The 26920-nt window shown below is 45.7% G+C and overlaps 2 protein-coding genes and 1 non-coding gene across 3 annotated transcripts in view; 2 read left to right on the top strand and 1 right to left on the bottom strand.

Moving 5' to 3' along the window:
• SEMA5A (semaphorin 5A) overlaps window positions 1-15428 on the bottom strand; it is a 473566-nt gene extending 458138 nt beyond the window's left edge. The window contains 1 exon segment of the mRNA XM_038583333.1: window positions 15301-15428. The gene's annotated coding sequence lies outside the window, so the exon portion shown is untranslated.
• Window positions 15429-17193: 1765 nt separating this feature from the next.
• The window catches only part of LOC119867461, a 47135-nt gene continuing 37408 nt past the window's right edge, over window positions 17194-26920 (top strand). The window contains exons 1-2 of the mRNA XM_038583951.1: window positions 17194-17482; window positions 20155-20252. The gene's annotated coding sequence lies outside the window, so the exon portion shown is untranslated. The remainder of the gene's footprint in view (window positions 17483-20154; window positions 20253-26920) is intronic.
• On the top strand, window positions 19987-20055 carry LOC119867575. The gene has a single exon (XR_005384089.1). It is a non-coding gene; the product is annotated as a small nucleolar RNA SNORD123 (small nucleolar RNA).

The following is a 26920-nucleotide window of genomic DNA, read 5'->3' as shown; positions in this document are numbered from 1 at the left end:
ACAAGCAGCTGTCATCCACATCACAGTCTGAGGAACCACCTAAGGCTGGCAGCCAGGCCTTGGGTGAGAAGAGCTGCCCGCCTCAGTATGTCAGCTCGGCTCTCACTGCTTCCAGCCCACGTTACTGAAACAAAAGTCCCCACAGTCTTCTTTCTGGCAGCCAGGCTTGTCAGCACCTTTCAGAGAGGTCAGGATGCCACTTGGTGAGCCCCACGAGGCAGCCTGCCTTTGCTGGCAGCAGAGCACCCCCCCTCACCCTGCCCGCTCCCCCACTGGCTGTGCGACTCCTCCCAACAGCTTCAGGATACAGGACCATGGCTTTCATTGCATGCTAAGCTACCAAACCGAAATTACCACTAATAAACTTCAATTAAAACAAAATAAAACACGCAAGCTCTTTACGCCAGGAATATTTCAGACATTGACCCTTAGGCCTCTGCCAACATCTACTGAACCGGTGCCAGAATTTTTTTTTTCCAAATTATAAACTAGTAACATGCTTTCAAAGACTGGCTTCCTCCTCCTCCTATTTCAATCCCTATAAAAGTCCATGGGTATGTTTCAAAGAAACTGTGAAGTTAGCCTTCAATTATCATTCATTCTTTTTAAAGCTCTTCAGCAAGAAGAGGAAGTGGGGATTGAGAAATAAAAGTTCTTTTTGGCAACTGAATATACTGCTAAGCCCCCTTTCTGCTACTTTGATACCCAGATTCTCACTGCTTTTACTCCCCCTTGGATCATCTGGAACTGGGATCTTCAGAAGAGTGATCTGGAGTTATCTCTCAAGCACCGTGAAACCCAAAGTATCAGGATCAAATGGACTCAGTATAGGTCCAACATAGCCAGTGGTCTGTGTAACCTCTAAAGAGACAGCAGCTTTAGCTCCTCAGGAGTCAGGGACACACCTGGGAGTAGAGAGAGGTGCTCAGGAGCTCTGGGGCCTGGAGTCCACCTGCATGGCAGGTGAGCAGCTTGCTGGCAGCCTTCCTCCCTGAATCTGCTCCAGCACCAACTCTCCCCTGCATATCCTGAGGCTCTTCCATTTCAGGAAAGGCTACTTTCTCTGCCTCACAGCAAAGTGCATTAAACACCGGAAAAGGCAGTCCTGCATCGGGGGTAGATTGTGTGACTCTGTCCTGGAAAACATCAGGAAACACACCACACAGTTTGCAGCTCCGTGAGATGGTGAGCTGGTCAAACAGGGGTCTCCGCATCCAGGATCCCACAGGGATGACTAAAAACTCCTCAAAGATCCTAAAAGAAGTGCGGGAACACTTAGATCCTTACTTATTGTGACGCTCCTGATTTTCAGGCCCTCTCTGCTGTTAGAGAAGGATGTCTGAAGACCCCACACCCCTCTGACAGTGCTCTGGTGCTCTGACAGTGCTGCTAGCATCCTGGGCAGAGGGTACCCATCAGCGGTCCAGGCCACCTGGGCATACACCTTCCAAACCTCCATGCTCCCTGAGTCCCAGTAAGTGAGGAAGCTCAGCCAGGGCACGGAGACAAGAGACTGTTCCAACTTCAACTGCACCCATGCCTGGCTCTTCCACCTGCTATTACAGCCCTCCTGCTTTGGCGTTCTAGACATTCCTCAATGTCTGAATGAACCTGAAGCATCATCCAGGTTCTTGAAAACATGCACCAAGAGAGCATGCACCAAGAAACTCTCTCTGTCCTGTAACACACCATATGCACAGGGCAGGGCCTGGGCTCTAGCCCAAAGGAAGTTTCTGGTCAACACTTTTTAGTTGACCAAATGCTACCCTACCTACCTTTCATCCTTGGGCTCCCCTGGACTACAATAAAAATAAACTGCCCATACAATAATGGAGCCCCCACATAAACTCTTCTCTAAGAACATAATAGATCACCATCTTTCTATGGGGGTTTAGAAAAGGCTCTGCCTGGAGACCAATACCGGACAGCTTCAGTATCTCCCAAATTCTGGAATTCTATGGAATGGTTATATCCATTAGGAGGCCTCAACATTCAAGAAATAGGATGTTATGATTCAACCAAATGCACTGTCCTTCCTTTGAATCAAACCAACCTCCCATATGCCATGTCAACTTGATTTAAGACAACCGAAAGGGGGAGGTCTTGATTTCAGCTTGGAGTCTACTTGAGAGCCTCTCTCTACCTCTCTACCTCTCCCTCTGTCTTCCTCCATCTCTTCTCCCCTCAAAAATGCATATGCGCTCTCTCTCTAAAAAAAAAGTTTGTGAGGATAATTCTATTAAATTTTAGCCCATCTTCTTGTAAACTACCAACTACTTTATAAGCAAACAACAACAAAACCTTAAGGAAAAACAGTCATCAACATCACTGCCAAGAACAATTGTATGTTGCATATATATTTAAAAATGAAGTGTTTCTCTAGACATGGAGAAATGGAAATACGATTCTTTCAAAGCAATTAGGTCATTTGGCTCTCAGATGATTGGGAGCAACTTGTGTAAAAGATCTTTTCAGGCGGGTAACTGTATCCTCTCTCCATTTTTCCACAGATGAAAGGCCACTGTGATAAGCAAGATTTTCCTGCCCTAGGGGTTGCACTTTAACCTTCTTTTCATGTAAACAAAACCGAAGGAGAGGAAAAAATCTCAGCTATTCACCTTTATGCCCCTCCCAATAAAAAAGTTAATTTAACTTAATTAAAAAACCCTGTTAAGTTTTTAACTGCCCTCATCACCAAAAACCTGTCATCTTCCAGTAGCTTGAACTGCTGCCATTTTTATTCAGCACCCACTTTGTCTAGCACCTAATTCCATAGCTCCTGACCCCTTTGTTCACAGTGAGAGGTTATCCTTTTGTTTTCTCCAAAGAATGATGTATTGTTTGACCAAAGCAATCAATCCTACTGTCAGATTTAGGTTGACAATGCAAAGATGTTGAGCAGGCTGGTTTTCTGAGCCCTTGACTGACACTGTGCTGTCCAAGATCCCATGACTAATTTTGGATCATTGGAAATTGGCCACCACAGGATACATTTGAACTTGCTAAAAATAGCCCAGCTCCCTCTCCAAACACTTCAACTTACTGTGGCACCAACAGAAACGTGCTTCTAGTTTCAAAGCTGGCTTACTCCCCTGGAATACAGTAAAAGAATAGAACTTCATGATACAGGATTTTTGAGATCATCCATAAGATATTTTAAATAGATCATTCACTTTAGAACTTAAAGTTAAATAATTTAAAAAGAAAGATTATTAATATAGAACTGAATGTCTTTGCTCTAAGTATAAGCAAATCATGTCATATATTGTAGATCAATAGAAAACAATTGATGCTATTTTCAGAATGCTCCCTGCCTGGGCCTCCACTCCACTTAAATGTGGAGCGTTTAATTAAGTAAATCCAATTAATCATCTGGAAGCCAATGTGAGAAAAAGAAACAGCCAACAACCTCCCAATTGCTCAGAAAGCAAAGCATTTCAAACATGTATATTTTATATGTTCCCTGCATACTCTAATTATGTCTTTATATGAATTCCTTTAGCTGTCTACCAATTCTTAAAACCTAACACCAAACTCTTTTATAGAAATATACCTACAAAATCCTTTTCTTCCCACACCAAGGAAGAACACAAGAACTGAGCTGTCTGGCACTGATGAATACTTGATACAAGCTGTAACACATCTGTAACATACATATATACATACACTGTAACATTATCAGGCAAAATGGCTAATTGGCAGAAGTCAAAGTCAACACCAAGAGCTACCTTTAAAAAGAGACCCTGGCCCTTCCCTGCAGAGGAACAAAGGTAAACATGAGCATTTCTACACACTTTGAAACAAGCAGCCTTCCCAAAGGTGCTTTTGATTTGTCTTCCTAAATTTACCCCTGCAGGCTTAACTAAACCAGCTGTTCATTCAAAAGTACAATTAAAGAAGATCCCCTGAGGGCCCCCATATCAGTCCCCAAAGTAAGCCATTCACTATCTGCACACTTTGTTCAGGCTTCTTTTTTTTGTTTTGTTTTTCAAGACTTTTATTTATTTACTTTGGGGGGGGGCAGGAGTGTGAGCAGGGGGAGGGGCAGAAGGAGAGGGAGAAGTAGATTCCCTGCTGAGCAGGGAGCCCCATGTGGGGCTTGATCCCAGAACCCTGAGATGCTGATGGAAGCTTAACCAGCTGAGACCCCCCAGGCGCCCCCTGTCCAGGCCTCTTGATAAAGATTTTGCCAAGCCTCTAGTCATGGTCCTATGTTTCCCACTTACCACTCCCTCCAACGACCACGGCAGGAAATCTGGACCCCAAAGCCAGTTCTTTGGGGAACACACACTTTAATTGAAAAATAAAACCTCTTAATGTCATTGAAAAGCACTTACTTTTCAATCCAAAACTGCCTTCAAGTCCATGTACAACCATCACTCATTAAAGAGACTCTTGATTACACATCATTGGGGGCGAACTCATAGCCCCATGCCATGGGGCCCAATGGGGCCCATGCGGGGGTGGGGGGGCGGAGCGGCAGGCTGGCCAGTGTTTCAATCCACGGGGGCCATGTTCCCATGCAAACTGTCACAATGCTCCTGGGCTCTTCTGCAAATCACTAGCTCAACGACAACCAAAAGGCTCACAGCTTTTGCAAACGATTACTGCCTTGGACACAGGAAGAGGACAGAAAAGGCCAGTGTGGACTTTAATAAATGAGAAAAAAAGATGAAATGGAACCAATATCCCCTAGAGCTCAGTGGGGTTTCCATTACTCACGGTGATCCTTTCCTTTCTGTGTCCCTCCTGCATGTTGACCCCAAACCAACCACCAATGGAGTTGGATGTCCCAAAGCAGGAAAAGCATGAGAAGAGACACCGTGGAGCCTTATGAAACCCAGTCGGCACCATACTGAGCTTCTCTAACCTACAAGCCTTGGCTGAGAAGTGATGATGACTCTTTTCTCTCTTAAGAGAAAAGAATAGTAATTGGCCACCAAAAACAAAACAAAACAAAACAAAACACCTGGGGTTTTCTGAAAAATTATCATGAAACTCAAGGTCACAAAGATCAAATGAAAAATGCTTATCTGGCCTTCTTTTCCCTAAACTCACATCAAAGCCTGCACTCCTCCCCTCTAGCAACCAAAAGAAATAAATAAAATACATTTCTAAACTATGTTCGAATCTGTAGGGTGTGGTTTTGGGTTATAATTTCCACTATATAAGAAAAAAAAAGTCCCTGTAAATACTATGTAGACATTGGGAAATGCATTTCTTCCCAAAAATTTATGGTTCATGACTCCCTGTAGTCCCTTCCCCATGCTTGTCAAGTCCATCCTCTCCCTAACCATGGTCTAAGTGGAAAGCATTGATTTCCTTGGGCCTACCTCAATAAACAACTAATTCATCAATGGATCCTCATTTTAAAAAATGTCTTCAAGGTATTTTAATTGGCAGGGTATCTGACCACTATGAAGACTAAGGCTCCCCTCTACTGTCCCACGGTTTGTAGCTTTAGCCACTGAAGTCCATGCATTTATATTCACTCCATGAAATTCTTCTCTAGAAGAAGTGCACAGACTCGGGTCAGGGATGAGTGAGGTCTAGGACCAGGGGAAGGCCCTTCTGCTGATCACCCCTGGGGCATGTTCCATCAGAGCCACACTGTGAATCCTTCGCAGGCTTTCCCTGTACCAAGATAAACCTCAATGAGATGGAAACCCAGCAGGTGGGCCTGGAGAAATTGTTCAAAGTTAAATAACATTTGCGGGTGTAAGCTTTTGAGTGAATGAATCTTTGCAGTTCTTACTTGCCAGCTTGCAGTTTTCTGAATGATTTCTTTTCACAAGCTGGTGATAGGACCTAGGAATTCCATCACTGCTGGCAGACGGAGAGTAAATTTGGCTTCAGGCCTGACTTTGGAGTCTGCTTGGAAAGCGAAGACAGCCAAGAGGCACTGCCTGGGCTTGTAGCTCTGTAAAGGGCTCCCCCCTTCCCACACCTCCCCATCTTCACCGCCCAGCCCCATCCTCCGACCACCACACAGTTTACATCCAAGGGTGGCATTTTTAGATATACAAAATTGAAGGAAAACACTTGTTTAAGATACGCATTATTAAAAAAATGAAATAAAATAAAATAAAATAAACTTAAGTAGAGGGGGAAATACTTTCAACTCCAGTACCTGGGTTTAGGCATCCCCACCTGCTGAGCATCACCTATATGACCAGTGGCCAAGGAAATGGGAGAGATTCAAAGGTGGAGAATGGGAGGGGCTGAGAGCATAGCTCCAAGGCTTCAGATCACTTCTATCTGGACAGTGACCCAGGGAGGGAGGGCTTCCCACTGCCTTGGAGCAAATGCTTCTCCCCCTTAAACCTGATAAGCAGAAAAGCATGCTTTTCCCAACTTGAGAGACCATCATGTGAAACAAATGTTGGGATGTGGCTTAACAGCCATCACATTCCTGTGACTCTCATACTGACCTAGATGAGGTCTAGGTTACACAAGCCAATGTGGAACATGACGGGAACAACATGAGAGAACCTGTCTATCATCGTCAGGTCACATCAGCAGTAGCCCTGAAACCCCTCAGCAAAGGGTCAGATAGTGGAGACGCCACACAGTATCAGAGCCGGGACAAAACCTGGCAAATCCCTCCCACGTGGCAGGGGAGGGGGGCACTGAAACAGAAGGGAAAGGAAAGAGAGTGAGATGGGTCCTATTAGAAATGAGACAGCTAGGCTCAAAACTTTCTGGTGAGGGAGAAACATAATAATTAAAAGGCTGCTGGGTTAGCAGAGAAATTGAAAAAGCCATAGGACAAGTGAGGAGCAGTCCTGTCAGAACAGAGGGAAACCAGAGTCCAGTATTCCCCTTCCCACACTGGGCATCTGAGCACTGGACCCCTGCTCTGAAAATGTGGTCTTTCTTTTATATGTACAGCCCAGAAATCTCAAACGTAAGTAATGAATGTACCTATCTTTACCTCCTAGCTCAGACTTTAAAGGCATTTTCCTTCACTGACAGGTTTGGTGAAGATCCCCCAATCTGAAACTTCAGAGCAATGACAGGATGGAAGGTACCGAGGAGCCAGCAGGGAGGAGGGACAGCACAGCCCCAGGCTATAAAGTGAACATTCCAGGCTCTTCCCTGTGTTCCCAACTGTCCGAATAAAGTTAAGAACCTATACATTTTAGTGTCCAAAATCAGTATTTGATGTTAACATTTGGATGCTTTCCAGAAGAGGAAATGGTTTAGAAAAAAGTAAAAAATTCTTCCAAAATAAAGGTCTAATATATTTTCCCCGGCTGAGGACATTGTCTTCGCGTCATTCTCTATGTCACACTCTGTGTTACTTTCATTATGATCACCTCCAACTATCAGATCCAATACAAATCAACGGTAACCCCAAAGGAGGCCTTAAAACAAAGAGAACATCACATCATTACTTATTCCTCATGTTTCAAAATGAAATATCGGTCCTAGCAACATGGAAATTGCTCTAATCATGTAACCAGTCAGTCTGTTTAACAGAATGCCTAACCAGTTATTCTTGAAATCCAGAGAACATTAGCTCATTGAAAATGAAAGAAAATAACCACTAAAAAATACCCACCTAAACAGTATACATTACCGACCAATTAAAACCATCAAAAGTGACATCAAAAATAAAAATGTCAGAAAACAAAAATAAAAAGTTCACCCACCCTTTTGCCCTCTAATAAGCAGCAGGAAATACTAAAGCAATCTCAAAAATAATTCCTTGCCACTCACCAAGGGTGAGTAATAATAAATTAGGATTGGTAATAGAAAAACATGGTCATTTTATAAATATTACTCGTAATTTGTGTCTAGGTCAGGCTGCAAGTTCTCAAGGAGGCAAATTCAGAATGAGCCAGTTAGAAATTACATTGGTATGAGGTCAATAAAGCGATTGCACTAGGATTTGAAACTTTTGTCAATCGCGGTTTCTGCATACAACTACTGGAACCGAAGAAATTAGACGTTGTAAAATGCTTGCCCGAAACATCACAGGGCTGGATACAAATCCTTCGTTACCAAACGGAGAGAGGCTTCTGAGCTCTGAAGGCTGGCGAGTCACAGCAGCTCCAGAAAGCCATGCTGGGGGACTCTGGACCGCCTCGGACAGCCTGCGCCAAAGTAAACACTCCCACAGCAAGTCACCACGTGGAAACCAACTGGTGGGGGGAGAGCAAGGTGCCCACGAAACAGCCAAGGAAGCCCCATGGCAGGAGGCAGAGAGGATTTTCATGCACTCAACAGATGGAAGTCGCAATAAACAAGAGGGAAGAGCTAAAGACACACTTTCACCCAGAGACAACAGTCAAAGAGCAAGGAAATTACAGGCAATTCATATGTATCTCTATGCATAACCTAATTTCAGCTTGTGCTTTAACTGCAAAACTTGTCAAAGGAGGATAGAAAGAGCTAGAAGCAATTCTAGGACTCTTCTCCTACTAAAGGCGGGGGGGGGGGGGGGGGGGGGGGGTGGTGGTGGTGAAAAACCAGCACACTCTCATTTGAGTGCTCAGGCCCTGGGCATTTAAAAATCTGCATTCTTGGGACGCCTTGGGTGGCTCAGTGGTTAAGCACCCGCCTTTGGCCCAGGGTATGATCCCAGGGTCCTGGGATCGAGTCCCACATCGGGCTCCCTGCATGGAGCCTGCTTCTCCCTCTGCCTGTGTCTCTTTCTTTCTCTCTCTCTCTCTCTCTCTCATGAATATATAAATAAAATCTTTAAAAATAATAATAATAAAAATCTGCATTCTGCCCCTCGACCGGGCTGTTGGAAGCTACCTGCCTCAGCAGCTAAAATAAGTACCCTGCTACAGAAATTTACAAGGACACTGAAGCAGGGATCATGGGGCTCCTGGCCCCTGGTGGCTCAGTGGTTAAGCGTCTGCCTCCAGCTCAGGTCATGATCCCAGGGTCCTGGGATGCAGTCCCCATGGACTTCCTACTCAGCAGAGAGTCTGCTTCTGTTTCTCCCTCTGTACCTCCCCTCTTCCCGCTCATGCTCTCTTGTGCTCTCTCTCAAATAAGTAAAATCTTAAAAAAAAAAAAAAAGCAGCAGCAGCAGCAGGCATCATGAGGCTTTCCCCAGCCACAGGAAAGCAGCACAGTTTGTCAAGTAGAGCAATACTCTGGGAATTCAGACCCCTGCAGCCCTGACAATACCAGGAGACTCTGTTTCGAAAGATTTCCCCCTGAGCTACACAACACTAGAAAACCAGCAGAAGAGAAGTCTACACAACAAATGACTGGGAACAGAGCTGTACCAAACCAGGTTTGCCGGTTAGTTTCATGGAGGGATTTAATTCAGTTCTACGGTCTCATCTGAAAGCAACCAGGTTTGCTCATTTTCATAAAAGAGATCACCGTTCAGACATACTTCCCAGAAAGAGAGCCTCAACATTCTACGGCCCCAGTACCTGTCTTTGTGAAACTCATGGAAACACAGAATACAATTCCCACTAAACAGCAGGATTTGTTTAGGCCACTGGCAGTTTAAGGCACTCTCGCTATAGAGATTATGTCCCAGATTCCTTTTCTTTAAAATAAAAAAAAAACTTCATTGCTGCATAAGTTACATACCATAAAATTTACTCCTTGTAAGTACACAATTCAATAATTTTTAGTTAATGTACAGAGTTGCAGGAGTCTCTCCACAATCCAGTTTTAGAACATTTCCATCATCCCAAAAAGACCCGCCTATCCGCTGTCAGTGCCTCCCAAATCCCCATCTCTGGCCCCAGGCAACCACTAACCTGCATTGTCTTTATAGGCTTGCATTTTCTAGGCATTTCATACAAATGGAATCACAGGATATGTGGTCTTCTGTGACTGGCTTCTTTCACTAAGCATAATATTTTCAAGTTCACATACTGCAGCATATATCAAGAATTCATCAATTTTATTGCTGAATACTAGTCCACTGTCTGGCTGTACCACGTTTTGTTTATCCACTCATCTGTTTCAGCTTATTAAATCTATAAATCCAACTAAGTGACCAGGCTTATTGGTCTAATCTCAGAAATAAAATCAGAAAGTCTGCCATATTTCTAAAATATTCTAGAATTTCTAAAATCTCTGTAATTGCGTGAAGATATCTAATGAGGATACAACCCGTTTCCTGAAAATTTTGTGTGTGGTGCTACTTTAAATAAGTAAACAATGTCCTTGAATTTCCATTTTTTATGTTTTAATATATGTCTTAAACACATAAAGTGAGGTGTGTGGGTGGCTCAGCTGGCTCAGCAACTGCCTTCAGTTCAGGTCATGATCTCAGGGTCCTGGGATAGAGCCCCATCCCCATGTCAGGCTCCCTGCTCATCGGGGAGTCTGCTTCTCCCACTCCTTCTGCATGCTTGCGCACGCTCTCTCTCTCAAATAAATTAAAATTTTTTTTAAAAAAATTCTAAAACACATAAAGTGTTTGGGGCGCCTGGATGGCTCGGTCCATTAAGAATCTGACTCTTGATTTCAGCCCAGGTCATGATCTCAGGGTCGTGAGACTGCCCCCCACGTGGGGCTCTGAGCTCAGCTGGGAGTCCGCCTCTCCCTCTGCCTCTGCCCCTGCTTGTGCTCATGCACGTGCTCTCTCAAATAAATAAATAAATCTTAAACACACACACACAAAGTGTTTTTATGATAATTTGCAAGTCAAGCTTCCCCGCCCAGGGTACACATCTCCCCCTAGCTGGGATCATTCGGTGCCCACTGCAGGTCCCAGGCCCAGGGACCCCATCCTGCACTTAGGCAGCCACAATCTGAGAAGCCCTGGCCCCACACTCAGCAGCAGCTAGCCCTGCTCGCTTGGTTCTGTCAATGGGTGCAAATTGGTGGACTTGTCCCTTGAGCTGTCCTCCCAGCCATGACTTAGTTCTAGCAGTGTTTCATATTATCATTCCTGAGGTTCTAGCTTCGTAACCAAACACCCTAACCACTCCTGCAGGGCACTCCTACCACACTTAGTCCCTCCACCTCCCCTTTATCTTCTGGAAGAGCCGTGTCTATAAGGACCCAAAGACCTGCTGCAGACGTCGGATTCTGACCCAGACCCAGCACCAAGGCTTGGCCACCTCCAAGTCCGTCCACACGGTCTACCTGCAGACTCCGTGTGGGGGCCTCAACACAACCTCTATCAACAGCCAAGTCAGACGGGGACAGTTTTACCGCTGTCAACTGCTGCTGCCCACGCCACCCCCTCTCCAGCTGCCACTCGGGCCCGGATCCCACGGCAGAGCCGTCTCCAGCATGCAGGCCTGTCCCCGTGGGACCCCCCCAGTGCCAGCGAGTGCCCCCTCGGATGTGGATGCCCCCCCCCCAACTGCCCTGCCCAGTGAGGCCAGCAGCTCCATGAACCCACTGGTGATTATTCTACCCAGCTTCCCTCGAACTTTCTTAAAGCCAAGTCCACCCACAGCGACGGCACCCGGGAATTTACACGACAGACATCTCAGAAGCAAGTCCTTAGTTAGTTCCTGCTGCACAGCAGCGGACATTACCGATGGCTCAGCCACGAGATCTGCTGGACAGAGAAGGCGTAACGTGCAGTGATCGTCTTTGCTTTACGCCACCAGTTACAACGTGGTCGCCTCTAAACTCTGTAAAGTTTCATGGCAGATCGGAATCTTGGTCCCACGACGGCAATCCCAGACCCCAGTCGTGATTCTAGAATCCATTCGGTCGCAGGATGTCCAACTGCCGACGTTCCTGGCATCCGATGCCTTCCTTTGGCGGAAGGCGAGAGCGGTGCAGGCAGCCGGCAGCTGCATCCCTGGCGGCTGGCTGCGAACAGCTTCGGATGCCCTCTCCCAGATGCGCCACATCTCCAGCTTTGTTACAGAAAGGGAAGCTCTTTGTGTGGAATTTTATCTGGAGTCAGTCTGTGAGGAACACATTTCTTCCAGGAAGTTGAAGCCAAGCGCTAGCCGTTTTATGATTTTGCAGACAACTCAACAGAAACCGCTTAGCAGAATTCTTATTACTTTTTTTTGACTCTGCTTTTCTTTGCATAGGCACATCATAAATCGTTGTCAAATGTTGGGTGAATCTGAACTGATTGAAAGAGGCTCTATTTCCTGTGAACAATCTGTCCTTGCTCAGTCCTGATTGTCACTTGCCTTGAACTTATTTAATTTCACATCTCAGCAAATACAGCATTATTCTCCAGTAGAGCTGGCTTCTCAAACCATCACTCTCCTGGTTATTTATCATACATATCTGTAATTGAATTACCTATTGCAGTAATGTGATCTACTCACAAATGTACATAAAAATGCAACATAAAATAAAATTGTTCCAACATATACTTCCTCATCATCTTACATGAACCACAGGATGGCCAATTCCAGAGACACAGTGACAAATAAGGAATGAAAGATGGGAAGATAAGGGATTAGTGGGTTCATGGCCTTCCAGAAATAAAAGATATTCAGCCCTAGAAAAATGTATTCTCTTTCAAAATACAATGTTTTTCAATATTAATCAGGAAACCAGTTCTAGCACACTGGGGGAAAAAAAAGAGCCAAGAATGGAATGATTTTATTTTTCCCAAATGCAACAGTACTATGCCAATAAATTTTAAAACTCAGAAAAAGAGAAATAAAGTATGTCCATCTTTGCTCTTGTCAGACAACCATTAATCTTGGACAGAAAAAAAGAAGGAAAAGAAAAAGAAAACAGCAATTCTTTTGAAAAAAATTCTGTTTTCTTGAGTGCACTGTTGGGTTGACCCTACTGTAAATGCCATGCCCCAGGTGAAATGCAACTTGTCTTTGAAGTTGCCTGGCTTCAAAACACTCTGAAATTCAGAGGGAGGTTTCATTAGCTCTACAAGCTTTAGACAGCATAGATTAATTGTGCTATTATCAGTACATTATAATAAATTACTTATACACTATATTCTCTTGGATCAAATTTTCATCTGCTTTACTCTGTTTGACTTAAATTCTGAATCAAAACAAGTTTTGGGTAAGCTCACTGAAAGTGAAAAGTTTATCCATGTACATTCCAGTCCACTTTAGTTTTTTTCTTCTTGTCTTGCTATTAGAAATAGATTTTATATATCCAGCTAACAAATTCATCAAAGAAATAAATGATCTATTTATCAAGCATACAAAAAGCTGCTTCTTCAAAGTGCTTCCCAATGAGCTACTCCTCACCTGTTGAATTTATCATTACGACGTTACCAATTTGGGCAGGGATTAGAGACAGCAGATTGCCCCCTATCTACAGCAGATCATTTCTACAAGGCAGCAAGGCAAAGTGACAAACACCAGTAATTCTCAACAAAACTTCTGCATCTCAGTTTTAAAGGGTTGCTGGAAACATATGTGAAAATGTCTGTGTTGTCAACAACAGTACAAAAAGATAATACAAACAACTACAAGCACTTATATATATCTTAGTACTCAAGAAAATAGTTCACTTTCACTGTATAAATTTGCAAACGGATGCAGGCGGACAGAAATGTACAAGGTTCCACACCGCACACTTTGCACTTGGGTGTAACTCAATTTGTTAGACACTGTAATTTACATTTTAAAAATTATTTAACATTAAACATAAAAATCTGTCACCTTGGTGTTATAATTATACCCTAAGCAATTTGTCTGAGTAACTATAGCAACAATTTCAGAAGCATTTGCAAATACAACTTTGGTATAATTTTAGAATCAAGAATTATGGAGGATTTACTGCAGGATGTAGGGCTACTTTTCTCAAACACTTGTCCATATACTGCTACAGAACTGGATTCCTTGACTCAGGAATTACCTAATTAGTTTGTTCTATCTTGCAAACTATATGATTTGCAAGGCAAACCTTCTTGTAGGGATTCTTTTCTTATCTTAGTGATTTCTAGAGTTCATAATTACTTGTTTATACAGTGGAATGCCTTTATAACTTTGGCTGGACATTTACCAAAGTTCTGTTTCTCCCTCCCTGACTTTCCTTTATTTTTATCAGAAACAAAGCCTCCATTTCAATGATTCTGTAACCAAAAAGAAAGACATTTGGAATCATTCAAAATAATCATCAAATTAGTAAAGGCTACGCAGTGAAGGTTCAGTTAAGCGGCTCTAACACCAGGAGCATTCAACATAGTCCCAAGGAGCTGGCATAGAACACAAAGCAAAGTTTTTGCGGTTTTAACATTTGTCCCTGAATTAAGAGTCCAAAGGGCCTCTCAAGCAAAATTTCTTACTGCAAAGCCATGGATTGGGCTTCAGAAGGTTTGTGAACCCTCTAGAGCTTAAGCAAAAGCTTATGCTAATGTGCGTATATTTATTATAGCCACATAGCCAACAACTTTTAACAGTCACTGTACTGTATGTTTCCGTTTCATTCTGTCCAGAAACAGTCAAGAAATAATTTTAAAAGGGAAGCAGCAGTGAAGAATGCAGGTTTATTTTTACCGAATCCTGAACATCTCAAAAACTTCTTTTGGACAGAGACAAGCTTTACCACCCAGGAGACCAAAGTCTTTGCTCTCAGCAGGGATCTTGCAGCTGTTTGCCATTAAAACAACCAAATAAGTTAGCACAATTCGCAAAAGGCATAAAATGATTAGCATCATCCGTCTTCTCCCTATTAAGGCAAGTACGCATAGATAGGCTAAACACACGTAAAAGCAGGTACCAGTTCATCACCCCTGGGGGTCCAGGAGCGGGCAAATAACTACGTGACCTTGCAACACCACGGATGAGCTGCTATTTTGTGGCAAAGTTTTAACAAGAAAGAAATTCAAGGGAAAAGAAATCTGTGTTTCAAGTAGCTCAAACAATTATATCATGGACTGCTTTTTCTTTTAAAACAAAAATGAAAAATGGTTGGGATAAAAAAAAATGTTTCCTTTGGTATAAATACAGGCATAGACAAGAAAAATGTATTTAAGTCATACACAATTTAAGGTATTATCCCCCAAAACTGAAATTGTGAACTGGTCACCCAAAGTACTGCATGATAAACATTACACCTTCTTCAATAATAAAATCAGCACAACTGGCAATTACTTTGGCAATCCTAATTAGATGTGACAATCTTCTCTAGTAAAGACTGTTCTTGTTTTTCTGTGTCTACTTAACAAAGACTAACAGTAAAATTACTAACGTGTCTGCTCTTTCCAAACTTGGCCAATATGACGGAGCTCTTCTGGATACGCTGTGACACACGATTGTTTTTCCTAAAAACAAGGTGCAACAACCATTTGTAACTCCTGGCATTTTAACTAACGGGCTCCCGAGGAGCAGAACCTTGTCAGTATTAAACATAACTCACATTATTATTGCTGCTGTTACTGCTTTTCATTTTTGAGAAAATACTCACAAGGAGGAAGACAGCTGCACAGACAGGAGGAGTTTGCAGGGATACGTTGGTCTCTGGAAGAAACCTTGTGTTCGGCAACCACCTCTCGTGTCCTTCCCTTGGCAACGCTGAGAGCTGCCCCTGGTTCACGGATCCGCTGCCCCACCCCCACCCTTCTGAAATCACGGCCGGATCCGCGGGGTCCGGGTCCGGGTCCGGGACCCCCACCCACCCAGGACTCCGGGACTCCGGGACTCCAGGACTCGGCACCGCTCAGCAGCCTCTCCGCCGCTTCCAGCGCTCGCTCGCAGCGCCCCCTGCCGGCGATCCCCGGGCCGCCGCGGGCGCAGGAAAGTTCAATCCCAACTCTGAGCCGCCGCATCCAGGTACAAAGCAAGGAAAGGGCGAGGAGGTGCGCGCGCTTCCCGCCAAAGCCCCGGGAATCCGGCTCGGCCTGCGGTAAGCCGGGCACCGGCGCCGCGGGAAGCGAGCCCGCTCCACTCCTTGGCGGCGGTCTCCCCGCACATCTCGAGAGCGCCAGGTCCCTCCGGGGACCAAATGCACCTCCGGCCCCGAAGCCCCGATCCAGGGGGTGCGAAACCGTGCAGCCGCGAAGCCGTACGGCGGAAAGCGACTCGCCCGGCCGCAGCCCGTCAGGCGGCCCGAGCACCGCATCCCCAGCATCCCCAGCCTCACTCGCCCTCCACCAAAGCGCTCGGCGGACTTGAGCCCAAGTCCCTCTGCCTCCCGGGTTCTCGCGCGCGCCGCAACACCCCCGTGTAACTCGAACACGAAAACCCGCCCCAGCCGGTGGGGCGGCGAAGCCCAAGCCGCGGGGACCCCCGCGCACCGCTCGCGACCGAGCTCCTGGACGCGCGCCGGGTGCGCGCACAAAGCCCCCTGCGCCCCTTCCCGAGGCGTGTGGCGGGGGTCCCGCCTCGCCCACCACCAGGTCGCCCACCCCGTCGCTTCTGCTCCTTACCTCAGCACGCGCCGACCTCGGCCACGACGGGGCACAAACTTCCAGCCCGCGCGCTAGCTCAGCCGTGGCGCCCGCACGGACGGCAGTCCTGTCCCCGCCCAGCGCCTGCGGGTCGACCCTGCCTGCGATCCCCACGACCCACCCGCCGCCCACTGCCGCCCCGGGTCGCGGTCGGGGCTGCGGCCGCGGCCACGGGGACCGGGCGGGGGTCGCTCACCGGGGGCGAGGCGCGCTCCTCGTGCCAGTCATCCAGCGCCGGGGGCTCCGGGGCGGCGCTGTGGGCCCTCGTCAGCGCCCGCGAGGGAAGTCGAGGCAGCGGCCGCCGCCGCCCCCGGCCCCTTCCCCGGGGCCGCCCACCGCTCGCGGCGCTCCGGGCTGGGGACGTCGCTGTGCGCGCGGGGCGCACCGTCCCCGGGCGCGCGGCCGGGCCGGGGGTGAGCAGGGTCGCGCCCGGCGGGGGCGACCGACGAGGAAAGGCAAAGTTGGGTGCCGGAGCCAGCCCCGCAGCGGAGCCTCGGGTAGGAGCGGGGAGCCCCCGGGAAGGGCCACGCGGGCCGGGCCGCCCCTGCGCAGGGCAGGCGGAGGCGGAGAGCGGGCACCGGGCACGGCCGCGGCCGGCAGGGGGCTGCGGAGCCCACCCGCGGCGGGAGGACAGCGCGCGGGAGCGGGCGCAGCGAGAGCAGCCGCCGCCGGCGCCGCCTTCCCGGCGAGTAGAGCCGAGCGCGGAGCGCGGAGCGCGGGCGGGGAGCGCGGGCGGGGAGCGCGGGGCCGCTTCGCCCCGCCCCGGCCCGGCCCGGCCCGCCCTCGCCCCGCCCCCCGCCCCGCCCTCGCCCCGCCCCCGCCCCGCCCCTCGGCCGCGCCTCCTCCCCTCCTGCCTGCCCGGGTGAAACCCGAGCGCCCCACCCGGCGCCTGACCTCCCGGGGCCCCGCCCCCGACCCTGCCCTTCCCGGCCCGGGACCCCCTCCGCGCCCGGGGGCCCCTCTGCGCCCCAGGAGCCCCACGGCTCCTTCCCTCGCGCGCGCGCGCCCGAGCGTTACTTTCGGTGACTCCCTCTCCCGGGCCCTCAGACCGTCGGTGGCTCCCGGGCCCCCGCCTCCGGCCGCTCCGACGTGGCTGTCGGGGAGGGGGAGGGGGCGGGGGAGGGCGCGCTATAAAGGCCGCAGGCTGCGCGGGCCGAGCCCCGAGACGTGGCGCGCCCACCCTGCCGGCCTCTCGTCCAGGTACGTGCGCGTCCCCCGGCCGAATCTGGCCTCGGGGTGGGGGTGGGGGTGGGGGTGGGGGTGGGGGTGGGCCGGGGCCGCCGGGGCCGTCCGGACGCCGAGTGTGAGATTTGGTTTGCTTTGTGTGACCTCACCTTGCTGCTCTGAGCTGGAAACTCCTAAAAGACCGAAAGAGTTGCTCCGGGTTCTTGGAGGAGCTATTTGAGGGTGCACCTCCCGGCCAGTTCGGCTGGATCTCAGTGGAATGAAGTTAGAGAAATGAACAAATCCGACCAACCAAGGGAGGCGAGTCAGGGGGTCCCCAAAGAGCCACGCTGAGCCTTAAGAAAGGAACCCTCCAACGGACAAAGTCAACTTGTCCAATTCTGGACTAAATGTAACTTGTTGCACTTTTGCGCGGATCCTTCGGCCTCAGGGAGCAAGTATTAAAGTGTAAAGATTCATCACTGGAAAGCATAGTACCTTTTAAGGCGCCTAGACTTGGATACTTTGTTGCAAAGCTTCCGCGTGGAACCCTGAAGGGCCCCGCCTGACCCTTTCCCTCTGGGTAGGGGTGGGGAACGGTATCTTTGGGCCCTTTTTTCCTCGATCTCGGCCTCAGGCCGCGGCTGTAAAGTTTCCCTTGAGTAAGGAAACGCCTGAACGCGCCCCCCAGCGCTGTCCTCCCTTACCGCAGTGACACATTTGGGCCTTTGGCCCACATTCGCAAAATCGCTCCCGAGTCTGGTTCTTGGGATTTGTCCCACCGAGGAGGCCCCAGTGTGCCTTAACTGTGCCATCGAGCTCATCTATAAAACAAAAAACAGGTCACTGGCTGGAAGGCATCATGGCTCACACAGTAGCCACGCAGATCCAAGAGGAGGACCATAGAAATACAAAGTGACCTTGATTTGTCTTTATAGTCTTTATAGAATATTTCCAAATGAAATATTCTTATATAAAAGAACTAAAGAGAAGCAGTTCTGAAGGTTTGCATGGAAGGAAGCCCAGCCCCAAACGTCCAGTTTCTCTCTCTCTTTAGTGATGGAGCTACTGTGGGTACTCTAGGCCTCATTGGGGTTTCCTGTAAGATATCCAGAGGAAATGTCAGTGTCCTACGGCCTTTTTGTAGAAGCGTTCTCCCCTGGCTTGTGCTGGGGACCTCAGCCTGGTGCAGGGCAGCTGCTTGGCTCCTCGAGCCATGGTGAAAAGCTTAACACTTCTCTCCTGTGCCTGGCACTAGCTCCTTCCTGACGTTCCCATTGATTCTTCTGCCTACGTGGCACAACCGCCTAGGAGCATTCCCTGGGAGGAGGAGGCGGCCAAGATCTGGACGCTGTGCTCCTGGGGGGGGAGGAAGGGGAGGGAGGACACTGCCTTACACTTGACCTTGCAGGGTGGGCAGACCTGTAGGGCCCCTCGCCATCAGGAAAAAGGGGGACAGAAATTAGGACCCAAATGTGTTTAGCTAATTCTTGTCATTGCCCCTCCATAGGACAGGTAAAGGCATGTGTGCTTAAAAAGAACAAAAAAAAAAAAAAAAAATTCATGGCACATAGAGACTTAAGCGTTGGGAAGAAAATAGCTTTCTACACCATAACCCAGGAGCGATCATAACATAATGTTTAATATGTAACTTTATGTGTATGGGGGAGTGTCAATTTTACTGCAATTTACAGGCTATAAGGAAGCATGGTTAAAATATATATATTTCATGATGATGAATTACAAACTAATAATGAGAATGAGATGAGGGGAGGAGAAACCAAATAATAATTGAGAGTGCATCCTTAGTTTAAAGAGAAATAAACCCAAACTGAGGGCATAATTTCACCTTGTGATCTGGGGAAAGCTCCTTTACTTTCCTGAGCTACTGTTTTCCTCTGGAGCTTGAACCAACCTGCTGGCAAGTGTGTCCTCTCTTAGCATGAAGGAGGTAGGAGGCAAGGCGGACCCTCGCCATGGCCCAGCACAGAAGTAGGCTCTTTACAAATAAAATTAGTTTAAAGAATCCACAGATGTTGGGACGCCTGGGTGGCAGTGGTTGGGCGCCTGCCTTCTTGGGCGCCTGCCTTCGTCGTGATCGGGTCTGCATAGGGCTCCCTGTGGGGAGCCTGCTTCTCCCTCTGCCTGTGCCTCTGCCTCTCTCTCTCTCTCTCTTTCTCTGTCTCTCATGAATAAATAAATCTTTAAAAAAAAATCCACAGATGTTTCCTTTTTCAAAATGAAATTTCTGGGTTTTTTTTTTTTTCCTTGAGAAACTATTCCTCACTGAAGGACTTCCTCCTACTTTGGGCTGCTTCTCATCCCTGTAAAACTAGAAGTGATACTACATCTGAAACTAAGTATGTACTGCATGTTGGTTCATTGAATTTAAATGAGAAAAAAAAAAACTAGAGGTGATAATTTCAAACCCAAACTGTTTGGTTCTCTTCTTTTCGAGATAAAACTACAGCTCTCCCTGAACAGTTTCTGATGAGCTGTGCACATAATGTAAACAAAATGAGAAACCCAGCCAAACACATGGTGAAAATGATGAACCCTGGGGCGCTGATCACGTGACTTGAAAAACGCCATCCATTTCCTGATTCACCTTAATGTATGTGTGGAGGTAGGAGGGATCTCTTATGTCACTGAGATAAGTAACCAGTTTTGTGTCCTCTGTACCTCCCTCCCTTCTGATTGAATTCCAGCCACGCCGCTCTTGACACCTCCATCTCAGCGTAGCAGAGCCCAGAAGGGGCTGAAAGAGCCCAGAACACGACCTGGAAGAGTGAAGAGGCCGCTGTAGGTCAGGCGCGCCCTTAGAGGGAAACCTGGATATTTGTGATCTTTAATGACGGGACAAGAGTGTATTAACATCATGAAAACCCTCAGTCCAGAAATCTTAGCCTCCAGGCATTTACATCTTAACCGGATTTTCCTACAGATGAGCCAGGGGACACATCACAATCATGAGCCACAAGTATTCTTTTACTTGGCTTTTCCTTCTTTTAGATCCATGGCATTTGACAATTAATACAAGTGCTAGATCAGGACGCCTGAGGGGCTCAGCGGTTGAGCACCTGCCTTCAGCTCAGAGTATGATCCTGGGGTTCTGGGACTGAGTCCCACATCAGGCTCCCCACAGGGATTCTGCTTCTCCCTCTGTCTATGTCTCTGCCTCTCTCTCTATGTCTTTTATGAATAAATAAATAAAATATTTTTTAAAATACAAAATAAAAATAAATAAAACTGCTAGATCATCTGAACAACCCCATCAGTTTTGTTTTTAAGCAGCCAAATGTTGGTAAAAAGATGTGCCATTTTATGCCTCACTACCATCGCCTAGGCTGCTGCTTTTTGTTCATGTGTTCTAAGTATTGGAAGACCCTTGAATAGGGCTACAGAGGATGCTAACCTAAGTTTTGACAAAGAATCACTAAGTAGGGAGAGTATCAGGGAGCCTTCAGCCCTGACTCAAGTCCCTTGAGCTTTACCAGAAGCTCTTTCAGGTTTTACCCAAGAAAGGCTCACGCCGCCCCCTTTACTATAGCTGCTCACTCCCCTGGCAGGGGTAAGCAGGCCAGTGGGGGATCTCTAGGCGGCCCAGCGGTTTAGCGCCACCTTCTACCCAGGGTGTGATCCTGGAGTCCCGGATCGACTCCCACATCAGGCTCCCTGTATGGAGCCTGCTTCTCCCTCTGCCTGTGTCTCTGCCTCTCCCTCTCTCTCTCTCTCTCTCTCTCATGAATAAGTAAATAAAATCTTTAAAAATAAATAAATAAAACAGCAGCCTGGGAGCACCTGGGTTGCTCAGTTAAGCATCTGCCTTTGGTTCAGATCATGATCCCGGGATCCTGGGATCTAGCCCTGCATTGGGCTCCCTGCTCAAGCAAGAGTCTGCTTGTCCCCCTCCCTCCTCCTCCTCCTCCTCCTGCTTCTTGTCTCTTGCTCGTTTTCTCTCTCAAATAAAGCCTTAAAAAAAAAAAAAAAAAAAAAAAGATACACCTCATGGCCACATTCAGGGGAGCAGCCTTTTTAAAGCCTACCCATTAGGAGCCACAGCCAAAACAAGGATACAACAGCCAGAGCATGCATTCAACTAGAAGTGCTCATCTATTTTTTACTTAGAAAAGTTTACTAACCCATCTCCCTTCCAGTAAGGGCCTATTAACAAAAGACATTGCATTTTACTTTAGCTGTGTATCCAGAAGACCCAAGTATTCTAGAAATCTGGAAGTATTTTTGCCTTTTCTTATAGTTAAATTTCTAGCAACCCAATTTCTACCCAAAAACAAAGAAAAAAAAAAGAAAGTAAAAAAAAAAAAAAAAAAAACTCTGCTCAAAACACCTCAGTCATCTTTTTTATTAGTATGGAGAGAGGAAAAATGCTAGGTTTAAAAGACTTTTGGAATACCTAGAGGAAATGCAGATGGTTTGTGGCATGGAAATAAACATCCGTATGGTTTTCTAAGTGTCATTTTCTGACATTGGGCCTCGAGTATATCTTGAGTGTCTATAAGCAAACAATGGCTATACTTTAATCAGTGTCCTCTGTATTCCTCTGTCTTTGGAAATAGAGCTTTGGGGGAAAATAAGTCACTTTGGAAACATATTTTCAAAAACAATGTTAGTCCAGCATAGATTTAGAAATAAAACACAAATTAGTCACCTTTATTTATTCCATCATTTCCCTGGGAGATTAACTCCTAATGATCTTGACTTCAATGAAAAGAATATCTACTAAGTTAATTTAAACCAATAGGCAAAGTGTCTCCTGAAGTACATCAGTGGGAAGACGAGCTGTCAAAGGTCCTGTCTCCCATCCACCAAAACTCATTTCAGACTCTTCCTTTCATTCCAGTGCTGCCGCCTTAATTCAGAATGTCAGCTTCTCTCACTCCAAATCCCAGCAGCTCGTACTGACTGGTCTCCCTGCCACTCCCAGTCCGAAGCAAACACTGCAGTGATCATCCCCAAATAGTCATCCCCATCGTCCTTCATAACACTGACCTCCTGATTTTATTTGAATTGCACTCTGCCTAGCTTAAAAAAAAAAAAAATTCTTGAAGCTAGGTGAGACCACAGAACCTAGCTGTGACAAATAAGATGAAAGTTGGTGCAGTTCCAAGAAAGGCTGCACAGAAGGGCCCAATAACTAGCAGCATGGTCTTTCTTGCCCTTCCGTCTTCTGATTCCTGCCTGGAACTTGATTATGGTAGTTGAAGTTCCAGGTGTCATTGAAAAGGTGGCATTTGAGCTGGCATTTAAAGGATGATTATCAACAAACAAAATGGGAAGGGGTCCTTCAGGAGAAAAGAGTGAGGGGCAGCCCCCGTGGCGCAGCGGTTTAGCGCCACCTGCAGCCCAGGGCATGATCCTGGAGATCCTGGATCAAGTCCCACGTCAGGCTCTCTGTATGATGCCTGCTTCTCCCTCTGCCTGTGTCTCTGCCTCTCTCTCTGTCTCTATGAATAAATAAATAAAATCTTTAAAAGAAGAAAAAAAAAGGAGAAAAGAGTGACATCCAGGGAAGAGTGGAAATACCAACTTTAGAATTTAACTCAAACACACTTGTTAAAATGCCAGGGATAGTAATAGTAATTGCAGAAGAAGAGCAACAGGTACAATCTTATTAAACGTTAGATAAGAAAAAAGATGAAATAAAGACAATTTGATCTATCATGTAATAGAAAAGACAGAAATGGAAAGAAAAAATAGAGAAGAACTAGTAGAAATCAGTAACCATATAAAATTGCATTGTAGCAGAAAGCAGAGTAATACAATGGGGAATAAAAAACATCGGACAAATTATCAGTCAAAATAAAGCTAGTTTACAAACACTAATCAGAAAAACAGATTCTAAGGCGAAAATCTTTTTCAGTAAAAATATTCACCATTGAAAAAATTCAGTTCATTAAGATATATAAATGTGTATGCAACTAACAAAAGAGTTTCAAAATAAGAAAGGTAAAAATCTACAGAATGATTAGGAAAATGAACAAATCCACAATCATCAATGAAGCACATTCCTGTCACTAATTGATAAATCCCTGGGAGGGAAAGATAATATGAATTTAGACAGCCTAAGAGAGCAATTAGCAAGATTATTCTAATGGAAATATTAAATGTTCAAGCAAGACTTACAAAAATTAAGCAAGTCTGGGGTCACAAAGCAAGCCTCGGTGAATTTTGAATAAGCATCATACAATTAGGTTACAAATTAATAATTTAAAAATTAATTGAGAAAACTTTACATCTGCCTGTCATAAGCCACATTTCCAATAGCATGTGTGACAAAGAAGTTGTAATGGTAATCAGGAAAATTTATATGCTGTGTGAAAACTTAAGTAATGAACCTAAAGTAGTATTTACAGAGAAATTAAGCCTTGAGTACTTAGGAAAGTAGGACTTAAATTAGCAAGCTCAATGGCCAGCTCAAAAGTCAGGAGCAAAGTAAGGGTAATCACATAGTAAGTATCACATATTAATGAAATAAACTATGAAGTTACAATAGAATCAACAATACCAAAGCTATTTTAAAAAATAAAAGATTGATAAAGTAGACAAACATCTGACAGGCTATATAATTCACTCAGAAAATTTAGCCTAGGAAACTAAAGAAATGAAAATCTAGATACATTTGTGACCATTAAAGAAACTGAGTCAGTAAATACTTACCAAGTGATGGTTTGCCAGAAAGATTTTACCAAATATTCAAGGCACAATTAATCCCTATTTTATAAGTTATTCCAGTGAATATAAAAATTATAGGCCAAAGTCATCAAACTTCAAAGATGCTTTATCATTGGAAAATATACTAATACAAATCACCTCATCAGCAGAATTAAGAAAAACCATATGATTATTTCAATAGCTATTTAATATACTTTGATAAAATTCAATGTGCACTTATCATCTAAAAAAAAAAACATTTTAGGGCGCCTCGGTAGCTCAGGCCATTAAGCATAAGCTTCTGCCTTCTGCTCAGGTCATGATCCTGGGGTCCTGGGATGGAGCCCCCCCCATAGAGCTCCCTGCTCAACAGGGAGTCTACTTCTCCCTCTCCCTCTGCTGCTCCCCCTGCTTGTGCTCTCTCGCTCTCTCTCTGTCAAATAAAGTAGCAAAATCTTTTAAAAATTAAAAACAAACTTCTTGGCTATTATACTAGTAATAGAAGGGAGTTTACCCAATTTGATAGACTATCTTCCAAAAACAAAATCCACTAAAAATTTGACATTTAATCATAAAAAGTTGGAGACATTCAGTTGAAAGAGATCAAGACAAGCAAGCATACATCCACCCTTCCATTCAAAACCGAAACAATGGTCGAAAGGAAGAAACAAACTGAGCCCCAAGCGATGGAATTGTCTCCAACAAAGCCACTTAAAAGTATTCCAGATAGGGGGGTCTGGGTGGCACAGTGGGTTAAGCGCCTGACTCTTGGTTTCAGCTCAGATCCTGATCTCAGAGTCCTAGAATGGAGCCCTGCATCCATCTGGTTCCATGCTCACTAGGGAGTCTTCTTAAGATTGTCTGCCTCTCCCTCTCTCTCTGCCCTTCCCCCACTTGGAAACACATGCTCTCACTCGCTCTCTCTCTCTCTCTCAAATAAATAAAACCCTTTAAAAAAATCTACAGAGGGATGCCTGCGTGGCTCAGTGGTTGAGCGTCTGCCCTCGACTCAGGGCATGATCCCAGAGTCCTGGGATTGAGTCCCACATTGGGCTCCCTGCATGGAGCCTGCTTCTCCTCTGCCTGTGTCTCTGCCTCTCATGTGTGTTTCTCATGAAAAAATAAAATATTTTAATAAAAAAAATCTACAGATAAATAATTAGAACAGAAAGTTTGCAAGTTTCCTATGTAGAATCTCAGTATATAAATCAGTTCTGTTCCCATAAATCTGCAGCAAATACGTTTAGAAAAAATAACATTAACAACAACAACAAAAATTGATAGATTACCTAAGGAATTTTGGCAAAAGGTATGTTGGTTCTCTGTGGAAAACGTATAAAACTAAAGTTAAAGATTCCAATGAATTTTTTTAAGACTTTATTTATTCATGAGAGACAGACAGAGAGAGAGAGAGAGGCAGAGATACAGGCAGAGGGAGAAGCAGGCTCCCCACAAGGAGCCCAATATGACTCAATCCCAAGACCCCAGGATCATGACCTGAGCTGAAGGCAGACACTCAACCACTGGCCACCCAGGCGCCCCATGAATTTCAAAATAAATTGATGATATCCCACATTTATGTGCAGAGTGATTCAGTAGGTAACATCCTGAATATGAACTATTCAGAAATATCCACATTTCCCAAATTCATCCTTTCTCACAATGGAGATCCAATCAAAATCTCAAGTGGCTAGATGGAATTTAAGTAGATCCTAAAAGTTATAAGCAAAGCAAGAGCAAATGTGTAAGAGTGATTAAAGAATTTCTGCAGAAAATGAACAGGGTAGGTTGGAGTCCTCATTGTTCTTAAAGCCATAGAGATTAAGGCATTGAGATATTGGCACAGAGTGAACAATGTAACAGAGGGCCCACAAACAGGCCCACATGTATGCCATCTTTGATGGGTGACAAAGGGGGCCACTGAGGAGAGGCACAACTCAGCAAATGAATCTAAGCCAATTGAGAACCCTGATTGAAAAACACTGAATTAGATACCTCCCTCAAGCCATTTATAGAAATAACTCCAAAGTAGATTAAAGCCAAAGTGAGAAACAAAACATTAAAACATTTAAGAAAACCTATAAGAAGCTATATATATGACCTCTGGGTAGGGAAGCAGTTTTCAAAATAAGATACAAAGGCCAGCCATAAAGAAAAGGGGAAAAAATCAATAGAGCAAACAACATTAAAGTTTAGAACTTCCATATGATGAAATACTACTTAAAAAGCAAGCCATATCTAGGAAAATTTCATGCATACGAATGACAAAAGATGGTAGACAGAATATGCTTTCAAACTCCTACTAATCCACTGGAGAAGGAGGAAACAAGAGAACAATGTACAAATGAAACAGGAAGCTCAGTGGCCAACAAGCAGAAGAGTAGAATACAACCTCCCTGATGTTGCTGGAAGTGTGTTTCGAACAACGTGGCACCATGTCATATCAATCAGATTGGCAGTAGTGAAAAAGTCTGGCAATACCAACTGTTAGCACATATTGGCGAGAGAAACTGTAGAGGTGTAAATTGGTACCGTCACTTGGGAAGGAACTTTGGCCACTCTTGCAAAGTTGCAAGCGTGCATTCCATACAGCCCAGTTGGCAAAGTGGCGCAGGACATAGCATGGTAATATACTGTCAGTTTAAGTAAAGTATGAAAACAACAACAACGAACATCATATCTGTATAATGCACGGATGCCTACACAGCAGTTCAATAGCACAGAACTGATAAACGCTACATTCAGATTGTTTATCTCCGGGTGGGTGGGAGGGAGATCATGGAAAGATACGGGCCGCCAACT

Source organism: Canis lupus, chromosome 34 (genome assembly GCF_011100685.1).
Source record: "Canis lupus familiaris isolate Mischka breed German Shepherd chromosome 34, alternate assembly UU_Cfam_GSD_1.0, whole genome shotgun sequence".
NCBI lineage: Eukaryota > Metazoa > Chordata > Mammalia > Carnivora > Canidae > Canis > Canis lupus.
Note: the sequence above shows the minus strand (reverse complement) of the source record. Positions and strands in the feature narration are given on the sequence as shown.